The 21457-nt window shown below is 38.8% G+C and overlaps 1 protein-coding gene across 2 annotated transcripts in view; it reads left to right on the top strand.

Moving 5' to 3' along the window:
• BMPR1A (bone morphogenetic protein receptor type 1A) overlaps positions 1-21457 on the top strand; it is a 140051-nt gene that overhangs the window by 73667 nt on the left and 44927 nt on the right. For both annotated transcript variants that reach the window (XM_045068972.1, XM_045068973.1), the window contains exon 2: positions 2362-2476. The gene's annotated coding sequence lies outside the window, so the exon portion shown is untranslated. The remainder of the gene's footprint in view (positions 1-2361; positions 2477-21457) is intronic.

Raw genomic sequence — 21457 nt, 5'->3', positions numbered from 1 at the left:
TGCTTAGGGAGGAGAAATGCAGTTGAGGAGGACAGTATTTGGAGTGGTGGAAAGAAAAAGTATGCAGTCAGTATTGCTGAGTTTGTGACTACTAGGGAATGACTACTTTTTGACATCTGGAACAAACTCAAAAGTAGTCTTAAGTTTTGTCCTAGACTAGCATATTTATCAAATCATATGTACATTGTTCTTTTCTATAAAGCAAATCTTACTAATATGGCGGTGAATGGGGGTATTCCAGCACCTCAGAGTGAGAGATAACTGAAATATCCACAGTTGATATTTGTCACTGATGGGTTCTGTATGGTTAATGAGCTTTTAAGTACCTTGGTGGTTTAAATAATGACTTCACTAATTTTGAAAACCAAGAAGGATTGTACATTTTGATGGCAAATAAAGATATTTTGTAAAGATAATGTGGGACTAAAATGCACTTTTCAGGTTTGTTTACAAATATTTATGAACTTTAAGAAAATTCTGATGTTAGCTCAATTATAAAATACTAGAATATATCTAGAAAGGTTTGTTTTTTTTCACTTATTCTGTTGTTAAGAAGACCCAATGTTGAAAGTTTTAGACACAAGATCTTTGATAAAAATATTATTATACTTGTTTAGTGTTCGGTTTTGACCAGATCTTTGTGGTAGTTAACACATGTTCTTATTGTTGTAATAAGTAGTCCATGGGTAAACAATGGCTAGATGGTTTACATGTTAATTTGATCTGATCCATTAGAAATAATTGGTAGAATTAGAATCCATGTACGTGTGTGTATATATAGAGATTTATTTATTTATTTATTTATTTGACAGAGGGAGACACAGCGAGAGAGGGAACACAAGCAGGGGGAGTGGGAGAGGGAGAAGCAGGCTTCCCTGCCATGCAGGGAGTCCTGTGTGGAGCTCGATTCTAGGACCCCAGGATCATGACCAGAGCCAAAGGCAGAGGCTCAACGACTGAGTGAGCCCAGGTGCCCCAGGCCATATTTTTTTAAACACGGTCTTTTGATGGATTGCTTTAACCTTTATGAGGATGGGTTAATCTGAACTTTGTTTAATATAGTGATTGCCTTCCCTCTTTTCTTCATATATACTGTTAGGGAAGAATAGTGTTATTGGCAAAGAGTGACTTTGGAGGAAGATATTTGTCATTTCTAACATGAAAACACAATGCATTTATTTTTTGATTATAAAAGGGAAATGTTTTAAGACTATGAACAACTCAGGGAAAAAAATCACTAAACACCGTATCTCCATTCCTGCCCTTATTTCTCTGAGTGATGGTCTAAGAGTTTTATAGTCCTGTGAGTACCCTGAAAAATGTTACAGACCAGTTAAGTTGTGGGTAACTGGTGCATTGAGAAGACTATTTAAGGCTCCTAAGTGCAGACAAAGCATTACTAATTGCTTTCAGGGTCAGTCTGTCTTTAGTTGGACCATGAAAGATTTAGCATGGTCCTATGGCAGCCTGTCTGCTGAGTGGAGACTCTTGTCTTTAAGAAAGGCTGCTATCTGATATGCTAGACAGTTTCAGATTGCCCCAGCTTACATTAATTCAGTCATTATTGCCAAGACTACTAAACCTCAGTGTGACACAAGTGATACTTCTAAATGGACTTGAAGACAAAGGCATTTTGACCTTGCAGTGGGACATAGGTAGTGTTCATACAACTTAAAATTTTTCCTTTTTAAGACTATGAAACAATACTTTGCTATTTGAAGTTTCAGTTAAAAATAGATTCAATAAAATTATTTCTTAAATCTCTAAGTAAACAACATGCCTTTTTAAATTAAAATTTTTTTATTGTTTCCCTCTTTTATATTTTTGAACTCTGTGTTTTAAAGCAGGGGAACTAAATGTCAGTGGTAACATAGTTGTAACCTATCCCCTGAGTTTAGACCATGCAGTGCCATTAATTCCTGACCCCTCCAGTCCTTAATATTCTAGGTGGAAGGTTGACTGAAATTAAAACTGCTTACTGAGATTTTGTGATAAAAAGTGAAAATAGGGATATTCGGTGGGTGGCCAAATATATTTTTGCCTAAGCATGAATTTGAATATCGTAGAATTGTAAATTTTAGTGCTGCTTCTAGCTGTTCATGTTTTTTCAAGCCAATATAGAAATTTTACATGCAAGTAATTTTTTCCACAGAGCTATTGTTACATTTGTGAAGTTGAAAATAAGCAAAATGGGAAACTTCTTTGGGTAGAGGTTGGGAAAATGGTAAAGTGACATATTAAAATACTTTAGCATTTTCATTGACTTTACATTGAAAATGTATAATTTTACACCTGACAAATGTACAGTATTGCTTTTGCATGTTTCTTTTAGTCTAAGTTAGTTTCTTTTTTTTTTAACAGATTTATGAAAATATGCATCAGTTTAATACTGTCTTGGAATTCATGAGATGGAAGCATAGGTCAAAGCAGTTTGGAGAAAACTGGAAGTACAGTTTTATCTAGCCACATCTCTGAGGTAAGAAAAAGACTTTTAAGAAAATAACTAGAATAATATATACAATTTTCATTTGTTAACAATTGAAAATAGTCTGGGAAGGTGGGAGGGTGGATGGGCTAAATGGGAGATGGGCATGAAGAAGAAGAGCACGTGTTGGGGTGAGCAACTGGGCTTTGTGTGTAAGTGATGAATCACCAGATTCTACTCCTGAAACCAGTACCACACTTTATGTTAACTGACATGAATGTAAATAAAATCTTGGAAGGAAGAAAAAAATTGAAAATAGTCCTTCTGTTTGTATTATTGCTACAACTTTATTTTAGCTTCTTTAGTTTCTCTAATGACTCCTTATGAGTTCATAAGTAGATCTAATATATTTTTCTCTTCTTATAAATGTTGAACCTCTTCAGGAATAACAGGTACTTATTACTGATATCACTTCCTTCACTCTAATTATAGAAAATGAGCATTAGATGATATATAGAGATATATTTATTCTCTCTAAAGATGACCAAGCAGAGTTCAGAATGGTGGATTGTATTAAAAATGGATATTTATATTATTTTGAAACTTTCACACATTATAGACTTAAGAATAAAAATGTCTTAAAATATAGTTCTTTGGAGATTGAAATTATTTAAAGAAGCAGGAACTGCAGTAACACCAGGGATAGGGGAGAAGAAGCCATTCTAAGACCATATGTTTGGGGAAGTCAGGTTCATTATTTTCAGTCCATTTGCAGACTCAGATTATCAGGTAAAAGGTTTGAATTATTCAGGGATCTCTGTTATAGAAAAATGACTAGGACATACACTGTGAAGCAGTCTGTACTTTCTCCTCCTGGAGTAGTTGGCTTTGCTCCCTGCTGCTGTTTCCTGAGCATGCACTCTTTTTTTCTCACCCTGCCCCACTGGTGTCTTTGCTCTTTTGAAAAATACTTATGATTTTTTAATTGTCTCTTATTAGGCGCGATACTCTTTGATCACTGTAGTAGTTGTCATTTTCCCTTTTTTGCAGTTCTCTCGTTTTCTGTGCCCCTGTGTTCTTCTAGTTCTACTTCTTTAATTACTCCTTCATAATTTCTTTCTTTTCCCTCCTGCTACTCTTAAGTAACAACATCCACAAGCTTTTATCTTTTTCTTTATGTTTTTCCTAATCTCATTTCAACAGTCACCTCTAAAGTGATCTCTATCAACCTTACATCTCAGTTGTGACCCTCTCTCTGACTTTCAGTCCCATATCTCCAGCTGCTTGCTTCACACCAGGGTTCCCACACCTGTTACTGGACCTCTCTCTTTCTGTCACCCACGTTCAGAGTCTCAGAGCTGAATCTCATTCCTCGCTTTTTCCTTCCTGCCCTCAGTCAGAGATCCAGTACCATCCCTTGACCTCTGTAATGTGCCATGAATGTTTCCATCCTCTCTTTTCCAGTGCCCCCATCAGCACCCTAGATTAGGCCTTTCTGTTAACATTTCTCCTGAAATATTGCCTGGCTCTCCCAGCTTTGTGCCTATTTTTGTTCCATTTCCCTCTCCATGTTATTACCAGCTGAAATCTTCTGAAAGATAATTCTGCATGTACTGTCAGGGACTCCTTTTTGGTCTGCCGAAGTAAGGACAAACTACTTTAGTGGTAAAGACTCTGAAGAGTATAGCTTTAAGTGAGTAATAACCTTTGCCTGGATCCACTCATTTCCTTCTCCCTTTAAACACTTAATAAATACCTACTATGCCAGGTACTCTGTTAGGCACTGAGGATACAGAATGTTTGGAAATGGGTTCCTTGGTTTGCTCTTCAGGTAGTCTGCTTAGAGGTGAGTATGCAAACAGCTGATTCAAGTGCAGTTGGAAAAGTGCCATATGAAATTGGAAAAGTGTGTTTGGCAACACCTAGAAGAGCTTCAGCACTGTTAGAGAGTATTGTCAGGGAGGCTTCACATAGGAAATGATACTTGAGTAGCGTCTTGAAAGATGAGTGAAAGATAGCTGGGTGGAATTTGGGAGGTGAGAGAATTGTGTGCACAGAACCCAACATAAGGAAGGGAAGCTTGAGATGTATCTACTCTACAAAAGACAGGAGAAATCATTGTATGGCTTGAATTCACGGTATGAGAGAGGCTTCGAGGGACAAGGCGGGAAGAGATCTTCATTGTGAAGAACTCCAAATGCTATGGTAGGGAGTTCAGGCTTTATTTTGTTAATAGTTGGCAGTCACTAAAATATTTTAACAGAGGCATTTCAGGATCATAATTGTGTTCTGTTAAAATTAATCTGACAGGGGCGCCTGGTCGCTCAGTTGGTTAAGTGTCTGCCTTTGGCTCAGGTCATGGTCCCAGGGTCCTGAGATCGAGCCCCATGATGGCTCCCAGCTCAGCCTGCTTCTCCCTCACCTCCCTGCTCTTGTTCTCTCTCACTATCTCTATCTGTCTGGCTCTCTTAAATAAATAAATAAAATCTTTAAAATTAATCTGGCAGTGATATGGATGATAGTTTGGAAGGGGAAGACAGATCCCTAAAGCAAAGACAAGTAGGATGCTCCTAATTGTTTCAAGCGAGAAATAATGGGGTCCTTGATTAGGGTAGGGATGACCTTAACCTGAAATTATAAAAACCTGTAAACATTGGTTATTTAGCAGATTTTAATTTTCTTCTTCTGTACCCCTGCATGTATGTATGATACCCCTCTGCCTGTAATTTGAAATTGCCTTGTATTTCTCTCTGCTCTGTTCATATTATTTTCTCCTGACATGCTTTTTCCACTTTTCTTTCTTGTGGAAGGCCTGTCAACTTTTAAAGACCCATCTCAAGTGCCAATTCCTGAGGTCCTTTCTGATCTATATCTGTATATCTATATAAAATATGTAAATGTCATTTTATAGTATTTATTAAAATATTAAAATACCAAAAATAAAAATTTGATTAAAAATTTAATAAAACAGGGGCACCTGGGTGGCTCAGTGGGTTAAGCTGCTGCCTTCGGCTCAGGTCATGATCTCAGGGTCCTGGGATCGAGTCCCACGTCGGGCTCTCTGCTCATCGGGGAGCCTGCTTCCCCCTCTCTCTCTCTCTGCCTGCCTCTCTGCCTACTTGTGATCTGTGTCAAATGAATAAATAAATAAAATCTTAAAAAAGAATTTTTTTTTAAGATTTTTTTATTTATTTGACAGAGAGAGATCATAGTAGACAGAGAGGCAGGCAGAGAGAGAGAGAGGGAAGCAGGCTCCCCGATGAGCAGAGAGCCTGACGTGGGACTCGATCCCAGGACCCTGAGATCATGACCTGAGCCGAAGGCAGCAGCCTAACCCACTGAGCCACCCAGGCGCCCTTTAAAAAAATTTTTAATAAAACATTTTAAATTTTATTTAAGCTTTTTATTTATTTTTTAAAAATTTAAATATTTGAAATTTTAAAAAATCAAAAATTAATAAAAATATTTTAAAAATATTTAATATTTAATAATATATAAATATTATAGATGTATTTTTAAGAGCAAGTGAGTGCATGCGATGAGTGCTGGAGGTAAAGGGAATGGGTAGGGGCAGAGGGAGAGGGGGAGAGAGAATCTTAAGCAGTCTCCATGCCCAGTGTGGAGCCTGATACAGGGATTGATCTCACAACCCTGAGATCATGACTTGAACCAATATCAAGAACCGGTCACTTAACTGACTGAGTCACCCAGGCACCCCCCCCCCAATCTATATTTCTTTTGACTCTAAGAAATGTTCCTTCCTAGTGTAAGGCCCCAGAGCCCTTACTTTTGTTCTGTAGGGTATTACTTATTTTGGTCCTTGTTAAACTATGTAACGGCAAGTCACAAAGGAGAAATCAGAAAACAAAGAACGTGGTCCCAATCCTCTGCTTCTAGTTGTATCTATAAGGTATGTGTGTAAGTAATATGAGTAATGATAACCAACACTGCCAGGTAAAAGTGATAAATGCCAGAAGAGTAAATCATTACTTCTTAATCAGGGTTCTATAGCATTGAGAAGTATACACAAAACATAGGAGGGATTATTTGAGATTTTGGAAGATGAGTAGAATTTGGGTAGGTAAAGAAAGAATTCAAAGGTATTTCTGGAGAAGCTGATTGATAGAAAATGAATATTTCCCTAAGAATATAGTAGAGGTCTTAGAGAGGGTAGGAAGTGTGACATAAAATTTTACCTTATGGAAATTATGCTAGCATTGATTTGTGAATGTATATCATTAGAGAAATGGAATGAGGAGTCAGGGAGCCCAGATGGTTGTAGGAGCTATTAGGTTTGAAGTAATCAGAATTTAATCCCAGTAGTAGCAGTGGAAATGGAAAAGAAAGACCATGTATAATAGATACTGTCAAGGAAGAAGGAATAGTAATTTCTGACTGGATGTTGGAAAGAGGTGATGATGTCTATGCATTCTGTCTGGATAGTACAGATAATGTTGGGCGGTGTCAATAGCAAACATAAGTAATTTTTCAAATCTGGTTGGATCTAAGTTTAAAGAAACATTAAAATTAAAGTTCTATCTTATTGGTTTCTTCATCTATTTGTGTGCAAGAAATATTTTTGTACATTAATTTTTAAACCTTAGCATATTGTAAGGGAGATGTTATGAAAAAAGCAAAGTATTGCCTTTTTATTCTTACTTTTTAAAGTAATTTTAAAAAAGTAATTGCCTTTTTTTTAAAAGATCAGTTTTTAAAGAAAGAAATACTGTTCTGGGGTGCCTGGGTGGCTCAGTTGTTAAACGGCTGCCTTTGGCTCAGGTCATGATCCTGGGGACCTGGGATCAAGCCCAGTGTTGGTTTGGACACCTTGCTCAGCAGAGTCTGGTTCTCCCTTTCCCTCTGCTCTTCCTCCCTGCTTGAACTTGCTCTCCCTCCCTCTCTCTTTCTCTCTGTGTCAAATAAATAAAATCTTTGGGGGAGAAAAAGAAATATTGTTTTGTTCATATTTATCTCTTTCACTATAGTTTTATTTATTTATTTATTTTAAAGATTTTATTTATTTATTTGACACAGAGAGAGAGAGTGAGAGAGGGAACATAAGCAGGGGGAGTGGGAGAGGGAGAAGCAGCCTTCTTGCCGAGCAAGGAGCCCAGTGCAGGACTTGACCCTAGGAACCTGACATCATGACCTGAACTGAAGGCAGATGCCCAATGACTGAGCCACCCAGGTGCCCCATCTCTTTTGTTGTAGTTTTAAATACTGTGTACTATTTAGTAAAAGAATGTTTAAAATATTTTTTTAAAGATTTTATTTACTTATTTGACAGAGATCACATGTAGGCAGAGAGGCAGGCAGAGAGAGAGAGGAAGGGAAGCAGGTTCCCCGCAGAGCAGAGAGCCCGATGTGGGGCTTGATCCCAGGACCCTGGGATCATGTCCTGAGCCGAAAATATTTCTTTAAGTAAAATTCTGACACTTTTACTGAAGGATGGTATCTTGTTTTAATGGAATTACTGCTCAGTGAATTGGGATCTATGAAGAAATTCATGAAGCAGAATTCAAGTTTCAAGTTAACAGATAAGCATTAGTATGGTAATGTCCTTAGAGAAATATCTTATAGTGAGGTTCTTAGTTACCTCATGATATAAAACTAACTAATCATGATGCTTTTATTTATTTTTTTTAATTTTTTTATTTTTTATTTTTTATAAACATATATTTTTATCCCCAGGGGTACAGGTCTGTGAATCATTATGATGCTTTTATTAAAGTTCTTTTCAACCCTTAATTGATGACTGATTTAGGATTTTGAAATAGTTAGAAATATTCCAACATTTCATACTGAAAATTAAGTCACTGTTTTGTAATTATACATTGTGTAACTGGAAGATGTTACATTATTGAGGCAAGCTTTGTGATTGAATTATTATCAGGTTTTCTCTTTAAAGTCAATCTAGTTAAGCTCTCAAAGTAATTAATATTTGTACTTTATTACATTTATATGTATATATTTTTTAAAAGAGCCCCTTATCCCAGAATAGTGACAGCAGTGTTTCCTGAAGCGTGGAATGGGTGCTGCAGGTAGTATTCAGAATCATTTTAGGTCGTAACAGTTGAATTTTAAAAATATGTTCACAGTTGTATATTTACTTTGAGAACCTCCAGTTCATAATACCAAGTAATACCGACTTTTCTATTTAATACTGTGACAGTACACTCAGACTGTGATTCAGAAACATGAGTTAATCACGTCTTCTGTTTATGGCAGCAAAATTATTTTGTTCTTTATTAAAATCCCTCAAATGATTTATTTCATTTCCTTTCTTCTTGATTGCCTCTTTTTCTTCTCCTGCTCTAGGAAACCACTCTAATTTGTTTGCTTTATGTCCTTGAATGAATTTATAGTGTTATTGGTGTGTGTGTATATATGTATTTAATTGACTTAGTTAGGTTTTGCTACATATGGTCTACCCCAATTTTCCACTGTTTTGTTCAGCACTAGAAAGTTAAAATCTCCCTGTTGCTGTGTATATACTTACATGTTCATTGCTTTTTACCTACCTTTAGTGCACCACAGCGTACTACACCATGTTCCTGCTACTTTATAAAGAGGCAACATGCTCTCGTTCAAGCACAGGCAATGGAGCCAGTGGTTTTAGTTTGAGTCCTGACTGCACAGCCATACCATTTGCCACTCCCAGGGAGTCCATGTTTTTTTCTTTTCTGGTCACTTCTCCCTTCATCATTTCTTAGTCTCCTTTGAAAGTAGAACCTGAGAAAAGGACTTAATGGCTGGGCGGTTTATTTGCAAGGTGACCCAAAGACACAGAGGGAATGGGACAAGTGAGGGAGGTTACATTTAGTGTGTTAAGAAGCTAGTTATAACTAAGGGCAACTGGGGTTCAGTCCTCTGGGAACCCTCTGAATGCACCTTAGTATTGTCCCACCAAAGGACTGGGGGCTGGGACATTTATCCACTGACTTTCATCTTCTGTTCATTGAAGCCTGCTCCTGGAGCTTTAATGCTAGCATTTATGTGGCTGTGTCTACTTACTGCTGGGCAGGGTTTGGAGAAAACCCTGAGGAGCAAAACAGCAGCGTCTTGGCTTACACTTGGTGTCCGATGTTGTCAGGCAGTGCAGAGAACTGTCCGCTGTAGCTGTGCTGAGGTGGCTGGCAGGCTGAGGGGATAGCACCACAGGGGTTTGCCTGCCCCTTTTGTTACTCAGATTGCCTCATGTTCCAGTAAGTCTACTCGGTCTGCTTCAAATTGGGGGCTGGTTATAACTGCTAAAAGAAATCTCCGAAACAGGAGGGTTAGTGGAACAAGCTATAGTCCCCACTACTGTAGCTGGTTCTGAGGCCATAATTGATATTCCTCATGTGCTAATCTGTAAGCCCTGGGACGATGGTGCTGGCATAAGGTATACATGGGCAAGGAAGACAAACCTGCATCTGGAATGGCAGTAATTAGGTCACCTTCATAAGGAGGAGCCCATGCTGTTGGGCCTGTGTAAAGCCTTCCTCCCTTTACTATGGCTCCTCCATTCATGGCCCTGTTGGTCAAGCATTGAGGTGGCTGATAGCAAAAGCTCGCTGTGGTTAACCGACCTGTCATTTCCTCTGTAGTTGGGAATAGTGTTAAACACACCTCTTTTCATGCTTTTCGTGGGCGTTACCGTAAGACATAAAGATCAATACTTTGCGCTGGCTCTCGTAGAGCCATCAACGTGCCTTTTGTTCAGGTGCCTTGTGTCTTATTTTCTAGTGTTTCCATCCCCCTAACCAGTCAGCCATACCATTTGCCACTCCCAGGGAGTCCATGTTTTTTCTTTTCTGGTCACTTCTCCCTTCATCATACCTGCCAAGAGAATTTCTCCTCTTCATTGTCTTTCAGAGTCCTCCAAGGAAGGCTGCAGAGCAGTAGTGGTCCAGTTTTGACTTGTCACTGGCCACCAGGCCCCAGATTTTTCTTTTTGTCATTGGTCACCAGGAACCTACCATAAAGTTGTTGGTGTGAGCAAAAGTAGACATCTGTGTGATGGGAGTTAGTGACGTGAGGTTCTGGGCTACGACTTGGAATTCACTAGTGCCCTCTAGAACTGCCTAGGTCCTGTTACACAAATACCATTTCCATCATTAAGTAACTTGCTGCTGCACCTGACCTTGGGACTTGGTAGATCATGATGGGTTGCTCTAGTCACTAAATCCTGGATCTTCCATGGTTCCATTCCTTACTGGGGCCCAATATCATGCCAGGAGCTACACTTTTCATACAGCGTTATAGAGGTCATATCCTTGCCTCAGAATGTCTAGATGTCTATCCTCTATCTCTTCTGGTGGAACTTGCCAGAGATTCTGCGTGGCCTCTGTCTACCATAGATTATCTCTAGTACATCTTTAGTATCTCTAGTACATTTGAGTTGATTGAACATGAGCAACATGCAGCTTTGCACTGCAGCTTAATCTGCTGAGAGCCCCTTCTTTTCTGGTCCATCAGCCTTCTGATGACTCAGAACTTGAGAAAAATTTTCTAAATGTACAGTTATTTTTCACTGAGCATTAGTTCTCAATTAGGATATAAAAAGATTGAACAAAGATTGAGTTCCTTAAGGGGAGGTGCAGGTCAAGGGTCATGATAAGGAATGTGGAGTGTACCCTACTTGCTGGGCCCTCTTCATTGGCTCTTCATTGGTTGCATAGCTGTTAGTGTTTTTAAAATTTTTTTATTTTTTTATTTTTTTATTTTTAATTTATTTATTTGAAAGAGAAAGAGACATAAGGTAGCAAAGAGAGAGACAGCATGAGTGAGGAGGAGGTGGAGAAGCAGGCTTCTTGCTGAGCAGGGAGACGGACGCGGGGCTTGATCCCAGGACCCTAGGTTCATGACCTGAGTGGAGGGCAGATGCTTAACCTACTGAGCCACTCAGGTGCCCCCCTCCTTTTTTTTCTTTTAAGATTTTTTTTAAAGCTGTTCATGTTTGAGTTCCTTAGGAGAAAAGCAATAATTGAGAAGCACATCATCTGCTAGCACCGTAGAAACCCAGAGATGCCCCCTTTCTTCACTGTTGGCATAATAGTGGTACCCTCTTTGAAATGCTCTGACCTTGCCTTTGGGGGCGAAATCTTGCATTGGTATCCTGCTTGGCAGCTCCTGTACTCTTGACATCCATGAGTTGCTTCTCCTTTACTGGTGAGACTGATGCCCTGGGTGTCCCACATGAGCACTATTGCCCATTCCCTTCTGTTCCATCTAAGTAGAAGCCACCTGTTCTTATTTTGAGCTTAGCTTTTCTTGTGCTTGCTGAGTTCTCTTTCAGCAGATTGCATTTTTTTGCACTTACTTCTGGGGGTCTTGGGTTCCCTAAGCATCTGTTTAGTTTTAGCTGTAGGCATCCATTGTTCAGTGGCAAACCAATCAGGATAAAAGTTGGAGTGTTTCTGCTGTGGCTGATAAGAGTGGAGCCAACAAACTTACTGATTTCTTGGAGCTCTGGGGGAGGTCTCCTCAGGGCCTCTACACACTGGCAACTGCTAGATTCTCGAGCAGTGTAATGAATCTGTTAGATCTCATAGCATTTTAAAACCCTGCATTGCAGAAAAACAATTATAACTCCATGCTTGAAGAAAAGATGAGTTCTACCCTTATCGTTGAGTTCTACCCTTTCTATTGGTATCTCCCAGCACACCATTGAAAATTTTGTCTTACACCTCCTCTCCTTTTTTTTTTTTTTTTTTTTTTTTTTAAGATTGATTTCTTTATTTTAGGGGAGAGAGCGAGCTCAGGGTGGGAGACAGGCAGAGGGACAGAGAGAATCTCCAGTAGACTCCCTGAGATCATGACCTGAGCCAAAACCAAGAGTCAGGCGCTCAGTTGGACTGAGCCACCCAGGCACCCCACACCTACTCTCTTCTGTAGAGAAGTCTAGAACTCATCCTATAGACTTCCTATGGACTTTGCCCTCAGGCTCTTGGGTTATTATGCTATCCACTTACCCCTACCCCACCACACCCCCAAGGGAGACTGAAAGCTTATTCCCATTGTCTTCAGTGAAGAATGCCTCCTCATAACTACAATATTATTCCTATTTATGTATGTATGTATATAGGTTCTGTGCCCAGTGCAGAGCCCAGTGCAGGGCTTGGACTCAAGAGTCAAACACTTAACCACCTGAGCCACCCAGGTGCCCCTGATAATCCATTCTTTTTAACTGATGTTGGCAGGTACGCTCCTGACTTTCTTATTTGATCATTCTCTGTGTTGTACTTTCAGGTTTAGGTAGCCGTTTGTGTTACTACAGCTATATGTGATACTGGGTTGGGGGGAGCACGCCACCGGATTTCAGCAGCATCTTTTCTTTCTTTCTTTCTTTCTTTTTTTTTTTTTTTTAAAGATTTTATTTATTTATTTGACAGACAGAGACCACAAGTAGGCAGAGAGGCAGAGAGAAAGGGGGAAGCAGGTTCCCTGCTGAGCAGAGAGCCTGATGCAGGGCTCAGTCCCAGGACCCTGAGATCATGACCTGAGCCGAAGGCAGAGGCTTAACCCACTGAGCCACCCAGGTGCCCCCAGCAGCATCTTTTCATCTTCTGTAGTGATGTTTCAATTCCTATCCTTATCCTCCATCTCAAGTACTTCCTGCCTGCTCTAATGTCTTACATTTTCACCTTTTTGTAATGTGGTTTCCAATCCAGGTATCTCAGAAATTCCAGTTTAACTCTTGAGCTCATCTGTTTCCTCCCTATTCTTCCTTTCTTATATTCCTCCCTTGCTTGCTCCCATCTGCTCTTTGTTTGTAAGGGACTAATAAGGAGATCTGATGAGCTCTTCTTATATAAAATTTTGAACAGTATACACCAAAGCCTGTGTTCTCCTCACTGCCATCCCACTCCACCGCCCTTCTTACTACCCGCCATCCCATTTCCAGTACGGTGACTTCTACTTCTTATTGTCATCTAGGTGTGTTTAGTTATTCTGCTTCCTCTTGAATTAATTTTGGTATTTAATACCATTCTAAAAAAAAAAATCATACACTGCTCTATTTTCAGATTTATTCTTATAAAATTATTCATGATGAGAATACTTGCTTCATAAAGTTAGTAAGAGGATTAAATGAATTAATATATTGAAGTAGGTGGACTATATTAAATTTCTTATTTCATACTATTAAAAAAAGTATGATAAGAAAAACCTAATGAACTTAGAGCTAAGATAATTCAAAACATGAAATAAGCCAGAAATATTTTAAGAAGAGGGCTTTTGAGTATATTAAGGTTCCCTGTTTCAGGACTTGGATCTAAATTTCTTTTCTCCTATACCTAGGAGTCACCAGAGGTGATAATAGGAGTGAAGTTCATGAGCTAGTACTGGATAGAGATTGTTGGATTGGTAATTATTGGCTAAAACTGTAAGGTTTGGAGAGGCATTTTCAGATGCCAGTATACTTCTAAAGAATGTTAGAGTATATATGTGGTTTTTGTAGTGGGTTTAACTCCTCAGTTATGTTCCCTTAAGATATTAATATATTTTTTATTCATTTATTGAACATGTATTGCTTTGGTTAGTAATGTGCCAGAAAATGGAGATTACAAAAGCTACAAGGTAAGTCCAAACATCACCTGATAATGTATGTCTCTTAATAGGAGGAGTTATATCTGCTTCATTTATTGTTGTATAAGAAGTGTAGAGCACATACCAAGGAATTAATAAGTAATTTTTAAATGAATGTTAGCCAAGAGCCGTGAAGCAGCTATGTTACATATTCTGGGTGCACCAGCCATACAGAGATAGGACACCTCTCTCAGCCTGATGAGTAAGATGAGGGATTGCCTGCCAAGATTACTCATAGACCAAGTCTTAAAGAATAAATTAAAGTTAACCTGGTAAAGCCCAGAGGCCGTGCAGAAGAATAGAAGTCTGGGGGAATGCCTGTGAAGATAGAGTGCTACAGTGATTTCAGTATAGTCGGAGCATTGTAAGGATATGGAGGAGTGGGAGCATGGTGTTAGAAAACCCTGCAGAAGCCAGGTTCTAACAATTCTTCTTATGTCTTCGTCATTCCACCCTATTAAAGTGCATATATTCATGGATTTTTAAGCAGAGAATATGACAAGTTCATTTGTTCTAGACGTTAACATTTATTAAATGTGACCATTTACTAGGATGTACAGCAAATTCTAATACATTTCAAAATATAAATAATTCTGATACATTCCAAATAATCATATCAACCATATTTTCTGCCAAGAAATGCACTTAAGTTAAAAATGAGTAACAGGGGCGCCTTAGTGGCTCAGTCGGTTTAAGTGTCTGCCTTCAGCTCAGGTCATGATCCTGGGGTCCTGGGATCCATCCCCACATCTGACTCCCTGCTTGGCAGGGGGCCTGCTCCTCCCTCTCTTCCCAGCTCCTGCTCTTTCTTGCTATTTCGGTCTCTCTCTCTCTCTCTCTCAATAAATAAATAAATAATCTTTAAAAAAAATCTTTTAAAAAACGAATAACAAACAGTATATACAAATCTGTGGTTATAAATTTAAAAACATACTTCTGTAACCCCACAGGTGAAAAGTAAAATTGTAATACAAATCAGAAAATACCTAGAACTAAACAATACAGAAAATTTGGATATTAATACTTGCCTGACACACTGAAGCCTTAAATACTCATGTTAAAAATACTAATAAGCTAAGCATCTAACAAATGAGGAAAAGAACAACAGAATAAATTCAAGAGAGGTAAAAGCCAGCATTTCTGCAGCTTCTGGGTGGTATAGTCAGTTGAGTGTCCCACTCTCGGTTTTGGCTTGGGTTGTGATCTCAGGGTTGTGGGATAAAGTCCTGTGCTGGGCTTTGTGCTCAGCTGGGAGTCTGCTTGGACTTTCTCCCTCTCCCTCTGCCCATCCACCTTGTACATGTGTGTGTGCTCTTTCTCTCAGATAAATAAATAAATAAATAAATAAATAAATCTTGAAACAACAACAACAAAAAACTCCATACTTACTATCTAGCCCTTGCATTGTTCCATATGCTTTACAGGGATTATCTTATTTAATCTTTATAACCTTGTGGAGTGACTACTGTTATTATTCCCATTTTATAGATGAGAGGACTGAGGCACAGAGAGAAACTTCTGCAAGCTTCTAGCTAATCTGTGATAGAATTGGGGTTTGAAATTAATGGAAAATTTATTTTTTAAGACACATAAGAGAGGATTACAAAAACCAAAAATTTGTTCTTGAAAAGGCCAATTTTCATAAATAAACCATTTGATCAATCAAGAAAAACCCAGGAAGCACACATAGTATTGGGCATGTAAAGGGGAGAGTGTAACTTCAAATATAGAAGAGATTTTTTTTCTTAAAAATAAGAGAATAACTTAAGTAACCTCATGTCAGTACATTTTATAATTTAAATAAAATGACAATTTTCTTTTAAAAAATGTAAATTGACTCTGACTAAGTAGAAAACCTGGATTTTTAAATAATTATTAGAGAAATTTGATTTATATTGAAAGACAGTTCCCTCCCATGTGCTCACGGATAAGCCCTTGGCCCGGATGATTTTATTATTTTTTAAAGAGTTTATTTTTAAGTAGTCTCTACATTCAGTGTGGGGTTTGGACTCAGTCCTAGTATCAAAAGTCACATGTTTCAACATCTGAACCAACCACACACTCCATGGCCCAGATGAATTTAAGACTGACTTTTATCAAACTACTCTAGTGGTAGATATATCCAAATTTATATATATTGTACCAGAAAATAGCAAAATAGGGAAAGTTCCTCAGCTTATGCTATGTGGTTAGTATAACTTTGATATAAAAACTAGACATGGATAATACAATAGGCACTTCTTACTTATGAGCATAGATATAAAACCTAACAAAATATTAGCAAAACAAATCTAGGAGTGTATTTAAACAATTGTATCTACAATATTGTGGTACAGTTCTGATAATACCTACCCACAGATATAAGGGCACAGTCCCCAACGAGATTACCCTTACTTGAGATGCCAGTAACAAGTTTGGGGGTTTCCAGGTTACTTGGACTTCTCACAAACCGGCTGCAAATCCAAAAGGATTCCATGATCCCCTCAGATTTTATCTGACGATTTAGTAAAATGACTCACAGGATTCAAGGAAGTGGTACATGTACAATGGTCATTTGATTCTAAGAGATACAGATTGGGACCAGCCAAGTGAAGAGACACATATGGTGAGGTCTGGGCGTATTCCAGATGGGGAGCCCTTTCTCCCCTGGGAATCAGGGTATGTCATCTTCCTGGAACATTGATGTATTTACCAACCAGGAAACTTATCTTAGCTATGGTATATAGTGTTTTTAATGGTGTTTCATTGTGTAGGTGTAGTTGGATAATTGGCCACATAATTGAACTCAGTATTCAGCCTTGTCCCATCTCCAACCCTCTGATCACATGGTTGGCCATTTTGGTGACCAGCCTCCATTCTGAGTCATAAAATCAGGTATAATCTATAAGACTTGTGCATAACAAAGACACTGCTAATACTGGGACATTCCAAAGATTTACTTTAGGGGTTCCCTTCTAGGGACAAAGATCAGACAATTTATTATTCAATAATGACAAAATTGAATTTATCCTAGGAATCCAAGGATAGTGTGTTAATTATTGCTGCATAACAATTTATCCCAAAACTTAACACAGGACACTAAGAGCAGTTCACTGGTTGATTTTGGTTCAGGGTATCTTAAAAAGAGATCGTAGTTAGGATGTCAGCAGGGGCTGCATTCATCTGAAAGCTTGATTGGGGGGTGGGGAGGGGATCTCCTTCCAAGGTGGTACACTCAAATGACTATTGGCAAGAGGCCTCAGTTCCTCAGCCCAGATTGAATGACCCAGGAAAGAGCAAAGAGAAATCTGCATTGCCTTTTTAGACTACTCACAGAGCACATACTTTGTCACTTTCACTTTCTGCTGTTTGTTAAAAGGGAGTTATCCAATATAGCATAGTTCACTTTCACAAATGTGAAAAGATTTGTGGACATCTTTAAGAACTACCACAGATGCTTCACTCTTTAAGAAAGCTCTTAATATGGATTATTGTGATTAATTTTTCAACTAATATGGATTATTACTAATTAAATTATCCATTAATGCATTGAAGGAGGAAAACACTGATCATATCAATAGATGGAGAAAAAATAATAAAATTGAACCCCATTTATGTTGAAAACTCTTAACATACTTAGAAGGGAACTTCTTTTTTTCTTTTTTTAAAGATTTTATTTATTTATTTGAGAGGCAGAGATCACAAGTAGGCAGAGAGGCAGGCAGAGAGAGAGGTGGAAGCAGGCCCCCTGCCGAGCAGAGAGCCAGATGTGGGGCTCGATCCCAGGACCCTGGGATCATGACCTGAGCCAAAGGCAGAGGCTTTAACCCACTGAGCCACCCAGGCACCCAAAAATTGTTCTTATTTTAAAAAAAAAAAAAAAAATTGTCCATATATCAATGTTGTATTTGGAAGTACAAAATGGTATAGTTCCAGTGAAATTACCAAAATATCTACCAAGACTACAAGTAGAGCCAGAATCCTACTTCTGGACTTTTGCCTTGCAGATTTATTTGCTCAAGCAACAACAGAAGCAGCTATTCGGGCTTATGTATTACTAAGGCTCAGAGAGGGTAGTGAATTGGCCAGGATCAGCTAGCTGGTTAAGGCAGAATTAAAACTAACTCTTAGGTCCCCTAAAAAACTATGCTATATATTATCCTTTCTTTATTTAAAAAAAAAAAAAAATTGTGTTTTTTGATGCAGGACTCGAAATCACACCCTGAGACCTTGACCTGAGCTGAAATCAAGAGTTAGTCATCTAACTGACCGAACCACCCATGCACCCCTTTTTATTTTTTGCTTTTTAATTTCTGTTTTATTTTTTGCCTTTTAAAAAAATAAACATGTAAGTTGGTAGGTATTTACACTAGGTATCTCAGCTGAAAGATACTAAAAGGAGAAAAAAAAAGTACATCCCATGCCATAGAACTTCTTTGGCAAAGCACTCTAAACCAGGCCATTTAGTGGTGGTAATGATCTGACACAGAGTAACAAAATGAAAAGTAGATGTTTTGTCCATAGGCCAGAAGTGCTTCCTGGGTTTCCAGGTGCTGCTTCCCATTTAATAAATTGGAATTTGTAATCTGGAGGGTGTTCTTTTGTAGACCTACATTTCGCAAGGTTTAGTTTCCTATAGTTTGTAGTTAAATACAGGGAAGAATTACTAATGATCTGATTGTAATACCCTCTGGTCTTATTCAGGGCTTTTGGTGACTTACAATTTACATATAAATATTACCTTTGAACCTTTACTCGTGCCTCCCTGCTGAAATATTGCAGTCGAGTTTAGATAGTCCTTTGAAGTTCCTTTTGTCAGACCATGTTGTTTGTACCAAAGAGAGGGCTGTATTTTCTTTTTGTCTGTGATTATTTCCACAATTATTTAACTTGCTTTAACTATGTGGTACTGTCAAAGTATAACCCAAGCCATTGTTTGCCTTAAGCAATATTTTAGATCTTGAGACGTTATGTTTACTTATACAAGACTTTATTAAGACCTTTTAATTTATATCTCAAACTCGAGTACATGCAGTGAAAAGAGTGGAAAATTTTCCTCACAGGATCTTGACACAAGTCAGGGCTCAAAGTGAGCAGGAGGAAGTGGTGTGGCTTTTGTATCATTTCAGTTGTGTTGAGATAAGGAAATTGAATAGTTTATCCACAGTACAGCCTGTTTGGGAAGGTCTCATTTGTATATAAAAGTAAAAAAATTTGGCATGATGTTTTAATTCCTTTTGCTATATTCAGATTCCCTCAGCAAATATTTATTTAGTACCAACTATGTGCCAAAAGCTCTTCTTAGTGCTAGAAATACAGAGTGAAAAACAAAACACACCCTGCCCTTATAGAGCATACATTCTAGAGCAGGTAGCAAGCAGTAAACAAAATAAATAGTAAATTGTATGTCAAATTGTAGGATGACAAGTGCTGAAGAGAAAAAAAATAGATAGATATCAGGGAAGGAGGCTAGGAGTGCCAGGGGTGAAGATAGGATTACAGTTTTAAATAGGGTGAGCAGGAACACTGTTAATAAGAAAGGGATATTTGAGTAAGCCCTTGGAAGAAGTGAGGTAGCAAATCATACAGATGTCTAGGGGAGGAATGTTCTAGGCAGAGGGACCCATGAATGCAAAGGTCCTGCAGCAGAGCCAGGCCTGGTATGTGTCAGGGACAAGGAAGCCAGTGCAGCTGGAGTGGAGGAGCTGGAGTCCTACGGGCCATTTCAGACTTCAGCTCTTACTGTTTGTTGAGCAGAGGGGGTGATGTGACCTAGTGTGCTTCCTGTCACTACTTTGGCTACTGTGTTGAGAATATACTGTAGTGGACAAGGGTAGAAGTGGGGAGACTGGTTAGGAAGCTATTTGGTAATCCAGGCAAACAGTGTTGGTGTCTTGGACCAGAGAGCAGGGGAGGTGATGAGACGTGCATAGGTTCTCAGTATATTTTGAAAGTAGAACCAGCAGGGTTTGCTGAGAGATTGGATATGGACTATGAGAAGAAAGGAGGAAATGGCCAAGAATGACTTCCAAGATTTTGGGCTTGAGATACTTGAAAAGTAGAGAGGCCATTAGCTGAGATAGGAAAGACTGAGGAGGCTAGCAGATTTGGAGGGTAAGATGAGAAAGACCAGGAGTAATAAATTATGTAGCTGCTGGACACATTATTAGGTAAATTTGTATACTACTAAAGCCATCTTTAATTCTCATACCGGTCTATGTTATTGTTTATTCAGAGTTACTAATTTTATGCTAATCTAACCCAGAATACTTAAGTGTTCCTTTCTCTTTCCTATTGACTGGAATGTTTTTGGTTCTAAAGGAAAAACTAACTCCCTGTGACCTAAAAAATAAAAGGGAATTTATTGACTATAAACTGAAAAGTGCCTGTTATTCAGGCTTCGGGCAAGGTTGCTGCTCACTGATGGCTGTAAGGACCTGGCTTCTTTTAGTCTCATGGCTCTGCCTTCTGGTTCCCCTTCTGGTGCTAACATAATTGCCAAAAGCTTCTTGGGCAGCTGTTTTCTTGGGCCTCTTCACTCTGAAAGAGGGATGGTGTCTCTGCAGGCCTAGCCACAGTCCTGAGACTATATTAGACTGGCTTTCCCCTGAACTTTTCATTCTGGCGTGGAGGATGGAATATGCTAAGTGGCTTAGTCTGGAACAGTCTCTACTCCGGAGCTTAAGGGAAACCTGTGTGCTCTGGATTTTTTTTTTTTTTTTTAATTGTAAATAGAGGGGCGCCTGGGTGGCTCAGTGGATTAAAGCCTCTGCCTTCAGCTCAGGTCATGATCTCAGGGTCCTGGGATTGAGCCCCGCATGGGGCTCTCTGCTCAGTGGGGAGCCTGCTTCCCTTCCTCTTTCTCTGCCTGCCTCTCTGCCTACTTGTGATCTCAATCTCTCTGTCAAATAAATAAAATCGTTTTTTTAAAAAATTGTAAATAGAGAAAAAAGTGGAAAGAAACTGATTTTCAGCTATTTTTGCCTTATGCAGGTACTTATGCAGCTAGAATAGGAGTCTTTTTAAGTGGCCAAAAGAGAGGGGAAAAAAGTGAAAGTAAAATTGCATTTAGACATTAGTTCGAACAAGGTAATTTTTCTTCCTAGAGGCCTAATACTATTGCATCTTGGGTATCTAGAACCACAGAGGAGCCTTTAGATAATGAAAAACAGTAGTCAGGTCATTTAGTCAAGAATCTGTATTTCTCAATAGAGCACTATTGACATTTGGTTGAGACAGCTCTTTGTTTTGAGGGATCATCCCTGCATATTATATTGCGTTTTCTATTTTGGTCCTTTGTCACCAACCAAAAAGTCACCCACATATTTCCAGATCTTCTTAGGGAGGGACACACTTGCAAAAGCTCATGAGTGCCGCGCCTGGATGGCTCAGTGGGTTAAAGCCTCTGCCTTCGGCTCAGGTCATGATCCCAGGGTCCTGGGATTGAGCCCCGCATCGAGCTCTCTGCTCAGCGGGTAGCCT

This window comes from Mustela putorius, unplaced genomic scaffold (assembly GCF_011764305.1).
Source record: "Mustela putorius furo isolate JIRA1106 unplaced genomic scaffold, ASM1176430v1.1 tig00003909_pilon_pilon_pilon, whole genome shotgun sequence".
Taxonomy (NCBI): Eukaryota; Metazoa; Chordata; class Mammalia; order Carnivora; family Mustelidae; genus Mustela; species Mustela putorius.
Note: the sequence above shows the minus strand (reverse complement) of the source record. Positions and strands in the feature narration are given on the sequence as shown.